At 35.4% G+C, this 13,865-nt stretch overlaps 1 pseudogene; it reads left to right on the top strand.

Annotated features, from left to right (window-relative positions):
- The window catches only part of LOC102181728, a 39,666-nt pseudogene continuing 27,314 nt past the window's right edge, over positions 1,514-13,865 (top strand).

Genomic DNA, 13,865 nt, shown 5'->3' with positions numbered 1-13,865 from the left:
TAATGTTCTTAGAAATTTTACATAATAACAAATAAATCAGCAAATCAAGTCTATTCCACTTTGAAGCACCAGGGTTTTGAAATTCTTTTTTTTTAATTTTTTTTTTAATTTTAAAATCTTTAATTCTTACAGGCGTTCCCAAACATGAACCCCCCTCCCACCTCCCTCCCCATAACATCTCTCTGGGTCATCCCCATGCACCAGCCCCAAGCATGCTGTATCCTGCGTCAGACATAGACTGGCGATTCAATTCTTACATTATAGTATACATGCTAGAATGCCATTCTCCCAAATCATCCCACCCTCTCCCTCTCCCTCTGAGTCCAAAAGTCCGTTATACACATCTGTGTCTTTTTTCCTGTCTTGCATACAGGGTCGTCATTGCCATCTTTCTAAATTCCATATATATGTGTTAGCATACTGTATTGGTGTTTTTCTTTCTGGCTTACTTCACTCTGTATAATCAGCTCCAGTTTCATCCATCTCATCAGAACTGATTCAAATGAATTCTTTTTTAACGGCTGAGTAATACTCCATTGTGTATATGTACCTCAGCTTTCTTATCCATTCATCTGCTGATGGACATCTAGGTTGTTTCCATGTCCTGGCTATTATAAACAGTGCTGCAATGAACATTGGGGTACATGTCTCTTTCAATTCTGGTTTCCTCGGTGTGTATGCCCAGAAGTGGGATTGCTGGGTCATAAGGTAGTTCTATTTGCAATTTTTTAAGGAATCTCCACACTGTTCTCCATAGTGGCTGTACTAGTTTGCATTCCCACCAACAGTGTAGGAGGGTTCCCTTTTCTCCACACCCTCTCCAGCATTTATTGCTTGCAGATTTTTGGATCGCAGCCATTCTGACTGGTGTGAAATGGTACCTCATTGTGGTTTTGATTTGCATTTCTCTGATAATGAGTGATGTTGAGCATCTTTTCATGTGTTTGTTAGCCATCTGTATGTCTTCTTTGGAGAAATGTCTATTTAGTTCTTTGGCCCATTTTTTGATTGGGTCGTTTATTTTTCTGGAATTGAGCTGCATAAGTTGCTTGTATATTTTTGAGATTAGTTGTTTGTCAGTTGCTTCATTTGCTATTATTTTCTCCCATTCAGAAGGCTGTCTTTTCACCTTGCTTATAGTTTCCTTTGTTGTGCAGAAGCTTTTAATTTTAATTAGATCCCATTTGTTTATTTTTGCTTTTATTTCCAGAATTCTGGGAGGCGGATCATAGAGGATCCTGCTGTGATTTATGTCTGAGAGTGTTTTGCCTATGTTCTCCTCTAGGAGTTTTATAGTTTCTGGTCTTGAAATTCTTAAGAAACTGTGATGGTGATATAAAACCTGAAGAGATGTAAAGTCTAACTAAAGCAACATTTCTCTCAGAAAAAAAAAATTTATTATGATAGCATCAATTGCTATGAACTCAAATGCTCTTGATTTCTAGTACTTGTGTTCTCCACCTACTTAAAACAGTTGAAATAGATTAGCTTCTGTGGTCTCATTTACAATTCGATGAGGGCACGAGATGTATTTTTGGCCAGTATAAGGTAAGATGAAATAATACCTACAAATAAATGTCTGGCTCATTAAAGCAAAAAAGCCATGTTTGATTCTGTCACTATCTTTCTCCATCTCCCAGCAGTTGAGACAGAGACACCATCACTGTATTCTAGGGCTCCGTGGGATGACAGTGCCACAAATAGAAGGCATTGTCATTATTGAGATACCTCACACATTACTAAGTAAAAGTACTTATTTATAAAAGTATTTATTTAATAAAAATATTTATTAAACCTCATTTTGATTTTGGGGTTTATTAGCAATTATTGTATTCTGACTTCATCTTCAAAACTATCTTGGCTAGTTTTAGTCCTTTAAATTTCCATAACATTTTTTTGGAATCAGCTAGTAAACTGTCAAACACACATGCACACGTGTATACACACCCAAAATACAGCTGCTAGGATTGGGATTGCAATTGCCTTGAATCTATTTGTAGATTAATTTTAGGACAATTTACAGCTTAGCCTGAGAGTATTGAACTTCTCCCCCGAGGTCATCACATATCCCTTTATTAAGTTCTAGTTTTTTTTTTTCAATATTCCATTATAGTTTTCTATGTAAATGTCTTGTTTATTTTTTCATTAGATATGATATTGGATAATTTTCATTTTCTAAATTATGTTTTTAAAATTTCTTTGTTTTTTATCATTTATTGCTAATGTATGCAAAAATATTATTTTTAATTTTTTGATGTATAACATACAGCAAAGTGCACTGATCTTAAATGTACAGCTTGCTAAAAGGTTACATCTGTCCATAGCAGTGTAACAAACACAGAGATCAAGAAAAAGAACTTTTGCAGAAACCAGAAGTTCTCTTCTCTTACATAAGAAAAGTAACCATGAAAGTAACCATGCTGCTGCTGCTGCTGCTAAGCCGCTTCAGTCCTTTCCGAATCTGTGCAACCCCAGAGATGGCAGCCCACCAGGCTCCTCCGTCCCTTGGATTCTCCAGGCAAGAACACTGGAGTGGGTTGCCATTTCCTTCTCCAAGGCATGAAAGTGAAAAGTGAAAGTGAAGTCGCTCAGTCGTATCCGGCTCCTAGCGACCCCATGGACTGCAGCCTACCAGGCTCCTCCCTCCATGGGATTTTCCAGGCAAGATTACTATGAAATAGCCCCTATTCTAACTTCTACCACCTTAGATTATGTATATATATTTTAAAGTTCTATAAATGGAAACTTATAGTATATACTCTGTGGTCCCTTGTGCTCAATAGAAAGTTTGAGATTTATTCATATTATTACTTATAACAGTAGTCCATCCAGTTTCATTGCTATATATGACTACACGAATATACTTTTATTTACTTATATATTCGCATGTTGATGAATGTTTGGATTATTTTCCACTTTGTCAATTAGGGGAAAAAAGCATGATTAATATATCTGTATGGACTCTGATTCAGGACAATGACATAAGGTGAAACTGAACCAATGTCTTCCCACAGACATATCAAATCTACAGCTACCTATGGAGAAGTTCCTCTGAAAAACAGTAAAATCTGGTGACATTACTAACCCATTTACATCAGGCAAATGAGAGAGAAACCACATAGAAGCAAGTAGGAATAGCTGAGACCCAATCTCAATGTAAACCCTATTCTAGTGCAACAACCCATAATCGAGAGGAAACTCACAAACCCAGAGCTTTTCCCTAAGAAAAGGTTTATACCCCAGCTTTTAGGAGCAACATGTGAGAGATGAGCCCCTAAAGCATCTGGCTGTGAAGACCAATGGGCCTTACAATCTACCAGAACCGCAAGGCTGTGGAGAACTGACCAATGACTCTTAAAAGGCTTATTCTTGTGGACTCCACAGCCCAAGAATCTAGTGCAGAAGTAGCCCTTTGAAAAACACCCAGACTTTTTGTGGGAAAAAAAAAAAAAGAAACATTTGCTAATTTTAACATCTTGGTCTGAGGGGCAAGGGCCTGCTGGGATACTCTCCAGTAATAGAGGCAGGCAGATGCCATCTTCTTGCCCTCCCACCCCCTTGCTAAAGCTGGTAGATGCCACCAAATTTTTTTCTCCTTCCTTCCCAATAGGTGCCATCTTTATGCTGTAGCCACAGGCACCATCTTTTATACTTGCACTCTGCCTAACTAAAACCTTCAGAGGCCACCTTTTTAAAATTGCTTTTCTTTTTTCTTTTCTCATTTTCAAGAGGAACCATCTTTCCACTCTCCTTCTGTCATGCTTGAGAATGACAGTTGTTCCCAGAGGGAGCTTGTACACATAATCTCATACCACATTTTTACACCTGGTGAGCCAGTTGCCCCACAGGAGACAAATCTTAATTGCGCATTTATAATGTCTTTCAGCATCTCTTCATAGGTCTCTTAAACTAAAATCCTACATGCCTATTTTTGTGCCACGTCCCCCAACACTGACACTTGAACCTGAATGTGGAGGTGGTACTATTGCAATCAGTAAGCCATAGAACACTATATTCTTCTCAGCTGGGTCAACACTCCGTTGTTGTTCAGTAACTAAGTTGTGTCCAACTCTTTGTGACCCCATCGACTGCAGCATGTCAGGCTTCCCAGTCCTTCACCATCTCCCAGAGTTTACTCATGTCCATTGAGTCAATGGCACCATCCAACCATCTCATCCTATGTTGTCCCCTTCTCCTCCTGCCTTCAATCTTTCCCAGCATCAGGCTTTTTTCCAGTGAGTTGGCTCTTCACATCTGGTGGCCAAAACACTGGAGCTTCAGCTTCAGCATCAGTCCTTGTAATGAATATTCAGGGTTGATTTTCTTTAAGATTGACTTGTTTTGATCTCCTTGCTGTCCAAGAGACTCTCAATTTTTTCAAACTTTAGAGATGCCCTTAAAGAACTGGAAATATTCTGTGTTGTCAGCAAACTGAGGCAATAGCTGAATGAAGAATATTTTAATAGGGCCAAATCTAGTTAATGAATTTTGGTAATAAATTATTTAAACACACTGAATTTGACAGGTTAAGAATATTATTTTTCTAGAATTTTAGCTATACCAAAAACTCCATACAAGCAACATGCATTTAATTAAAAACAAAACATTTCACACTCAAGAGCTAAACATAGTGAAGAATTACAAACTATGCTATTCTTTTTCCTTTTGAAGCAATTTTAAGTGGTAATATTACATGACTAATACTTGATTTTATGCATCTACATATCATCCAAAACAAAATATCAAGATAACCTATAATAGTAAATACAATGGAGAAATGCTAAATAATGTATGTACACTCACATTTTTATTATTTAGATAATTGGATTGAATCTAACCAAAATGTTTTATACCATGCTCTTTAAAAGCAATTTTATTGTGAAATATGACAGAAACTTACATAAAATTTAAGCAAGTGATTTTTCTGTAATTCTCAAGTAAGTTTGAAAAAATAATTTATTTAGAAACTCTCATATGACTTCTTGACCATAAATTCCTCTGTGCCCCCAGCAGTAGCTACTAACCTTTGTGGCATTTACTCCCTTATTTTTCTTATTTATTTTACTAGTTTCTAAACAGGGTTTGGATTTTAAGTGCAATCATACTACATATATTCTTTTGTGTCTTTCAACAGTATGTCCTTAAGCTTCTGATTTGTTTTTTGCTTATTTATGCAATCATTTCACTTTCATGATTCTACAGTTTTCCATAATACCAATGCATGATGATTTGTTTATATATTCTATGGTTACTTGTGTTGTTTCCAGCTTTGATGTGTTACAAACACTGTTATCATAAACCTTGTGCATGTTTATGAATAAGCTTCCATTCTTGTGAAATATATACCTAAGCATGAGACTGTTGAGTTACATGTCATGTTTTTTTTTTGCTTTACTAGACAGATACCACCCATTCTTTTCACAATATAGTTCTTACAATTACATATTGGCATTAGCAAAGAATTCCAGTTGCTCCACATTCTCCCAATATTTGTTAATACTTTATAATTTCTTCAAATTGCTGGAGGTGTGATGCTACCTAATTGTGTTTGAATTATCAATAGCACTTACCTGATTCCCAACAAGAGTGAACATATGTTCATCTTTATTAGGCATTGGGAGTTATTATGTTGCTGTTATGAAGTCACATTTTATATTCTTTACCAAGATATCTATTTTTCTTTTATTATTTACTGGTTAGTATGCTTTGTATATTCTAGATACAAAGTATTTACATGTTATAATCATTTAAAAAATTTTTTCCCGCTCTATGATTTGTCTTTAACTCTGTGTAGTCTCAGGAGAAAAAGAAACTAGAATTGGCATTACAAATGTTATGGGTTACTTTTGTGAAGTAAAGAGATTTTTAAAAACACCAAAAATATAAAGAAAAGTATTAAAAGAATCAACTACATAAAAGTAAAACCTTATGTCCATAAAATTTGAAAGATGAGGGAAGGAGGGCAGGGGTAGAGGAGGGAAGAGAAAGGGGTGTCAGGGAAGGGAAAGAATGAAAGAAAGAGAAAAGAACAAGGCCATAAATAGGGAAAATATATTATGAAACATATATATAATAAAAATAAAATTAAATACAGGTAGATGATAGACAGTATTAGAAATCTCTAATAGAAAATAAAAACAGAGAAAATATATGACTAAGATTATTTAGAAAAGAGACACAAATAATATATAAATATAAATTGAACTTTTAGCCATCATATATATGTGATAGGAAATGCTTACGAGAGCACAATGTCACTGGCTTCTTTTCCTTACCTGTTATACCTTTCTCTCAATACCCAGACATATGAAGATAAGATGAGACAAACACTAATTAATCAACTAATATAAAAATCAGAAGGAAAAGGAAATGGAAAGTCTCCAAACTGCTAGGACATAGGCTTTATTACTTTGGCATTCCTTTCTCAAAATACTACAAAGGGGATATGAAACCTTCCTATATGTAAATCAAAAGTCCAAAAAATCAAAATTCATCGAGAGGAAGTCAACAGATTCTTGGCGAGTTAGCAGTACCCAGACGTGCATCTGAAGCAAAGTTCAACACTTTGTGAAGCAGGAACACTCACAACACTTGTATGACAATATATGTTTTCTGCAGTATGTAACAGCAAGAGAAAATAGTCTCTAATAATTTGATATTAAGAGTTGCCTCAGAGGATGCCAGAAAATATCAGAACTGTGAGTTGCATGGGGGCTCTTTAACAAATACTATGTATTAGACATATGAGTGACAACACCCTTCCTTCTTCCTCTGAGAGACTTTGGTACCAGAAAGCCAACACAATCACTTGAGAGTAAGAGCAGAGAGAGAAATGGCCATGTCAACATCAATTTGCCATCTCAGGGGAACTCCACAGTGGAGAACTAGTTGAAAGGATTGCTTCATGAACTCTAAAGACTGTGAAAGAACAAGGAGAGTATGTCTCAGATGGGGGCTGATTACATCACCCTTGAATGTTAGAGAGCTCCAATGATGGAATACATTTCAGAGATTTTAAACGCATGATTGGGAGAATCAGCTGAGGAAACATCTGGCCAAGTTTTAATTCTAAAGCATTGCCTGAATGTGTCAGGAATGGTATCACACAAATACCAAGGTGGTGTATAGACACTGGAAAACAGAATCTCTAGGAATTTTCCCCAAATAATCAGAGGGTCCCTTTAAATGTTTATCTGTTGCTCCACCTTCCAAAAATACATCTTTGAGGGTAAAGATACTTCTAAGGAATGATAAAGAATTTCAGAGGGAAAAATAATGAGTTTGAGTTCTGGTTTGTTTCAAAGGAAAAGAAAACAGATTAGGGCACATCTGACATAGCAAACAGTAGAATACTACCAGTGCCTTGTGAAATAAAGATTGACAAATTGATTCTGATTAAAAAACATATTTTCTTTAATACATTTTATGAGGAATTATGTGGCAGATGCACCATCCTAAATCTATTACTTTTCCAGCTTTCCTGTCAAAACATAGGTATTCTTCAAGTATGAGCAGAGATTTCTTTATTTCAGAAAATGCAGACTTGATCCCTATCATAGAGTTTAACATGAGTTTGCCTGGCTGACTTTAATACATATCAGGAAAATTCAGTGAAATGAGAAGTTGTTTTGGAGAAAGGTTTTTTTTCTTTCTTTTTTTTTATTTTTTCTTTTTTTTTTTTGGCCTTTCTTGATGACAGGCAGATGTTTAAGATTCTTTACTTTTAATTCATGTCATTTTGTACACTTGGATGCAAGGTATGAAGGATCTCCTAAACATGATGAGAAAGGAAAGAAAATTCATACAATGTCAATCGCATCTATCATAGATTATTTGAGCTTCTGTAACAAAGATAACATAGACTAGGTGACCTATAAGTCACAGAAATTTATTCCTCATAGTTCTGAAAACTGAAAAGTTCAAGGTCAAGGTACTAGCAGATTAGGTGCGGTCAACGTCTGCTTTCTTGTTCATAGAACCTCATCTTCTCTTTGTGTCCTCAAGTAGCAGAAGAGGTGAGAGAGTTCTTTACAGTCTCTTTTATAAGGGGTTTAATCTCATCATCTTCCAAAGGTGCCACTTCCAAACGTCATCAGATGGGGAAGAAGTTTCAAAATATGAATTCTGAGAGGACACAAACACTGACAGAAACATCTCTAATTGAAAAACCACTGAACCAATTTGGCATATTAGCAAATTCTCACCTCCAAACTTTATCAACTAAGAAAAGCAAACCCATTTATTTAAGCTTCTTTTCATTGGTATTCTGTTATTTGCAGTTCAAAACATCTAGTAGACAGATAGATAGATGATTGATAGAACTTTGACTGTGTGGACCACAACAAACTCTGGAAAATTCTTAAAGAGATGGGAATACAAGACCACCCGACCTGCTTTTTGAGAAATCTATATGCAGTTCAGGAAGCAACAGTTAGAATTAGATATGGAACAACAGACTGGTTCCAAATAGGGAAAGGAGTACGTCAAGAACCTATATTGTCACTCTGCTTATTTAACTTATATGCAGAGTACATCAGGAGAAACGTTGGGCTGGATGAAGCACAAGCTGGAATCAAGATTACCGGGAGAAATATCAATAACCTGAGATATGCAGATGACACTACCCGTATGGCAGAAAGTGAAGAACTAAAGAGCCTCTTGATGGAAGTGAAAGGGGAGAGTGAAAAAGTTGGCTTAAAGCTTAAAGCTCAGAAAATGAAGATCATGGCATCTGGTCCCATCACTTCATGGCAAATAAATGGGGAAACAGTGGAAACAGTGGCTGACTTTATTTTGGGGGGCTCTAAAATCACTGCAGATGGTGACTGCAGCCATGAAATTAACAGGCACTTGCTCCTTGGAAGAAAAGTTATGACCAACCTAGAAAGCATATTAAAAAGCAGAGACATTACTTTGCCAACAAAGGTCCGTCTAGTCAAAGCTATGATTTTTCCAGTAGTCATGTATGAATGTGAGAGTTAGACTATAAAGAAAGCTGAGCACCGAAGAATTGATATTTTAGAACTGTGGTGTTGGAGAAGACTCTTGAGAGTCCCTTGGACAGCAGGGAAGTCCAACCAGTCCATCCTGAAGGAGATCAGTCCTGGCTGTTCACTGGAAGAACTGATGTTGAAGCTGAAACTCCAATACTTTGGACACTTGATGCAAAGAACTAACTCATTTGAAAAGACGCTGATGCTGGGAAAGATTGAAGGCAGGAAAGAAGGGGATGACAGAGGATGATTGTTGGATGGCATCAGCTCAATGGACATGAGTTTGAGTGAACTCCAGGAGTTGGCGATGGACAGGGAGGACTAGCATGCTACAGTCCATGGGGTCACAAAGATTCAGACACGACTGAGTGACTGAACTGAACTGAACTGAGACATAGATAGGGTAATGAGTAAAACTTTGAATACAATTTTTAAATATATGTTAATGTAACCTGAGTTTTTTTTTTTTTTTTCCAATTCTCATTCACCGATAGACATATACAGGATTTTTCTTAATAATATGCTATGGTTTTGATCGTATGCTATTGTGGCATAATTTTGCCCTTACATGTCCAACATATTGCCCAACAATATGATTCTGATAATCTCAACATAGTATTATCAAGTGATCATTAATCAATTCCATTCTGAATTCCTTTGAACAAAATCACAATTTAATTGGCACTCAAGTACAACTGGGAATTCTCTTCCTAACACTGTGTCCATGGATTTGGCCTACTTGTAATAATAAAACTGCAAGATGCTTTATTGAAAGAAGATAAATAATTCCTCTTTGTAATATACAAAAAACTCTGCAAAAGTCCAGAGCTCTTATGCCTTGGTAGTTTATTGTTTTAGCGATACAAATATTTTTAATTTTCACTTACAAAAATTTTGCTCCCTAGAAATGAAACTTGAATCCAAACTTGAATCCAAACTTAGCCTCCAAAGAGGCTAATCTTAATTTAATCCAAAAAATACACTCCAAGAGTTAATAGTAATTGCTTTTTATAAAGTAGCATAGATATCTCACCCACAGCTGTTTGGGCTCAGTTTTATTTTCCTGAAGAAACCTAAAAGTACCAATGAACTTTTTTTTTTTAATTAGTCTTAAGGCACAAAGCCCAGAATCTGACATGCTTTGAATTATTTATTCTAAGATACATTCTGCCCATCAAGGCTCACCCATTTTTCCCATCTTCTTAGTGATTTCCCACCTTCTAAATAACTTGACTTCTTGATTAGACTTTTTATTACTTTTTTGAGACAGAAACTCTTACTCTTGCCTGTTTTTGCCAACTGCCTGTGGGACTAGAACTTACTCTCCATGTTACAACTTGATAAAATAATGTTCTGTTCAGCAATATATGGAATATTTGGCAGTATTAATTTCCATTGCTTGACTCAGTATTTCAGATTTCCACGGAACCTTGCTGCCTTTCCCACCCCTAAATTAGAACAAATACCAAATTAAATTAATCTTGTTTCTTCACACTTGTGATTGAGATTGCTGACCTCCTGTCCAGAAGTTCAGTTCTGCAGTGCTAAAATTCAACTCCAGTCATTCTAGATTTCTCTTCATGTGTGTCACTGAGTGTCACTAGTAAGCCCATTTTGGCTGAAAAGAAAGTCACTGCATAGCTTTTATTTTCTGATACAGGGATCATCAAACATTTTTATATGTCTTCTTTGTTTGATTTTTTTTTTCTTTTTCATGCTTTTCTTTCCTGGATCTATCGTATATATGCCACCTAAAATAGTTTTCAGAAGTATGTGATGTATAAATAATGAAATAAGAAATAAGGTAAACTTTGTTAAAGAGAGCAAATTTATCATACCAGAATGTGAAGTAGGATACATTTTGTTCTTGTTAGTCTCAGTTTAGTTCTCTTTTCATTATGCAAAATTGTTTCTTAAATCTTTAATAAGAATTTTTGTCATTAAAATAATATCTTGTGATAATCATTCTATGGAAAAAATACCATTTAATTGTTTCTAAACATACCCAGAGACACAGAATTCTAGGATGGTCTTCAGGATTCTGCACCTGATGTGCACTTCCTGTAGAATACCCTCTCCTTGAGTATAGGCAGGACCTGTGAATATGATGACAGGTCTTTCCTTGATTAAGTTATTTGTGACAAAGATGAGGGATTCTGAATATGTAATTAATATCCCAAATCATTTGATTTCATGTTAATCAAAAGGAAGATTACTCTGTGTAGGTTTGACTTAATCTGGTGAGTCTTTAAAAGAGGAAGTGGGCTTTCCAAAGAAAGAAATTCTCGGGCTGTTTTGGTATAAGAGAAATGTTGACAGAGTGCTAGCAAAAGGCCAGGTGGTAAGAAATTGTGGGGTCCTCTACTATCAGAGAGCAAACTGAAGTCATCCAGGAAGTGGGAAACTTCAATCCCACAACCACAAAATACTGAATTCTGCTAACAACTTGAATGAACTTGGAAGACTTCTTTAAGCCTAAACCCTAATTGATACTCTGAACAAAAGACCCAGATAATATACACTGAGACTCACTTATGGACCCACAATAACTGTGAGATACTAAATATTAAATGTTTTAAGCCACTGGTCGGTAACGATTTGTTATATGATAATATGAAACAATTACAGTACCCCTTTGAAAATATCCTATACATATTTCACTTTTTATTTCATAAAACCCACTGGGGATACTTTGAAAAACTAGAAGAAATAGACCATACTTAAACTTTTTTCATATTTTAAAAGCTTCTGCAATTGTCACTGATTTTGTAATATTTACATTTCTCCCTGTCTCAAATTGATTTTATTATAAGTCATTCCTCTTACAGTTTGCTGAAAATTCAGATTTGATTAGTACTTCCTAACAATCTTTTCATTATTGGTTTTGTGCTATTCTTTAAAACAGTGGATGTGTGTGGAATTTTAACTTACTTGTAAGCTAAGATGCTAGCCTGCCATGATTTCATGGATTCTGGCAGAGACTCAAGAATCTATCATAATAGATTTTATTATTTGTGGCAAAGAAGCAAGCATGAGTTTCATGTTTGCATCAGTTACTCTCAACTGTCAAGTGTCCTATGTACATTGCTAACAGAGTGAGTCTGTGTCATTGCTGAACTCTGCCTGATCTTTAGTTGGGCTGCTAGAAACCTGCCAGTCTCTCCTCTTGTGGAAGACATTAATTTGTTATTTTTGAAAGCAAACACATTTGTTTTTACTTCTGCTACTAACTTCTGTATTTGCCTTGTTAAAATTTATATTTTGCAGTGAAAATTCAGCTTTTTACTAAATTAGGTTACAGATTTTTTAAAAATTAACGGTATTGTAGTTAACTTATTGTTCTTTTCTTTTTTTCAAAAGTCCTTAGTACTTGTATCTTCTCAAGGTAATAATTTCTCCAATGAGAAAATAATAACTAAGACTGGATTTTGTGTGTGTGTGTGTGTGTGTGTGTGTGTGTGTTTTAATTGAGTATTCCTGGAAGTACAAAGCTTACCTCAAGTGGAAATTTTCAATAGTTCTGATTTGACTAAATTAATAAAAGAATTTGGGAAGGTGAGATTTTACTGATGGTCTCTAAGTCATGGATGAGAGATGGTTAATTATTTAAGCCATTCATAAGATCAGGCACTAAGCACCTCTGACATTCTAATATTTTCCACAGTTTAAAAGAAATCCACTTTTTTATACATCCTCAATTCTTAGGCAAGTTTAATGCCATTGCATTAGAAAGTTCTCTATAAGCACAATTCAAATGTCAAAAGAAAGCTTTTTGCTGCTTTTAAATTGTTATTTTTTTGTCTAATGAGAAAGCTGTAAAAAGAATAGTGTCTTATATAATAACCTGTGTATTCAGCATCTCTGTAGAAGCAAGAAAACCAAACAAAAACCAGACAACGAAAAGGAAAATAAACAAAATGAGCCAATAACAAATGACAAATTTGAGTGTCATTAAAATTTTGTTTCAAGAGCTTCTACGTTATTTCTGCTTTATATAATGACTGTTATGCAAATTTGATTAAATCATGACATCGCTGATAGCTCATCTGGTAAAGAATCCACCTGCAATGCAGGAGACCCTAGTTTAATTCCTGGATTGGGAAGATCTACTGGAAAGGGGACAGGCTACCCACTCTAGAATTCTTGGGCTTCCCTGTTGGCTCAGCTGGTAAATAATCTGCCCACAATGCAGGAGACTTGGGTTCAGTCTCTGGGGTTGAAAGGTCCCCTGGAGAAGGGAACAACTACCCACTCCAGTGTTCTCACCTGGAGAATTCCATGGACTGTATAGTCCATGGGGTCCCAAAGAGTTGGACATGACTGAGCCACTTTCACTTTCTACTTTATTTCTGCTTTATAGAATGAGTGCTATGCCAAATTTAATTAAATCATGACATTAATTCATGTCATGAATTCAACTAGAAAATTTAAAAATTCCTCAAGCATATAAAAAGTAAACATCTCAATATTGTAGACAAAGTTGTCATATATTTATTATATGTTACTGTTTGAAATAAATTAACTTTTTATGTCTTACAAAGTAATTAAACAGAAAACAAATACAGTAGTGACTTTTTCCCCCCTAAAATTGTCAATAGCATGAGAAGGACCAGAATTCATGACATAAAAACACTAAGTGAATCATACAGTAATATTAATGTAGTCCTTTGGGATGGGAGGGAGTTAATAAAAGGCTCACAAAACTTTTCTCTTAGCTTAGTTTCGAATTCAAAAGTAGAAGACTGTTTCTGTAATGCATACAAAATATAAATGAAAATTAGAATTTTATAGTTTATCTTCCTTCTCACAAGTCAGGTGTTCACTTTTGCTGAAAAAAACAATTAATCACTTGGGGGAGATTAATTCTATTGT

Source organism: Capra hircus, chromosome 2 (genome assembly GCF_001704415.2).
Source record: "Capra hircus breed San Clemente chromosome 2, ASM170441v1, whole genome shotgun sequence".
NCBI classification, from domain to species: Eukaryota; Metazoa; Chordata; class Mammalia; order Artiodactyla; family Bovidae; genus Capra; species Capra hircus.
Note: the sequence above shows the minus strand (reverse complement) of the source record. Positions and strands in the feature narration are given on the sequence as shown.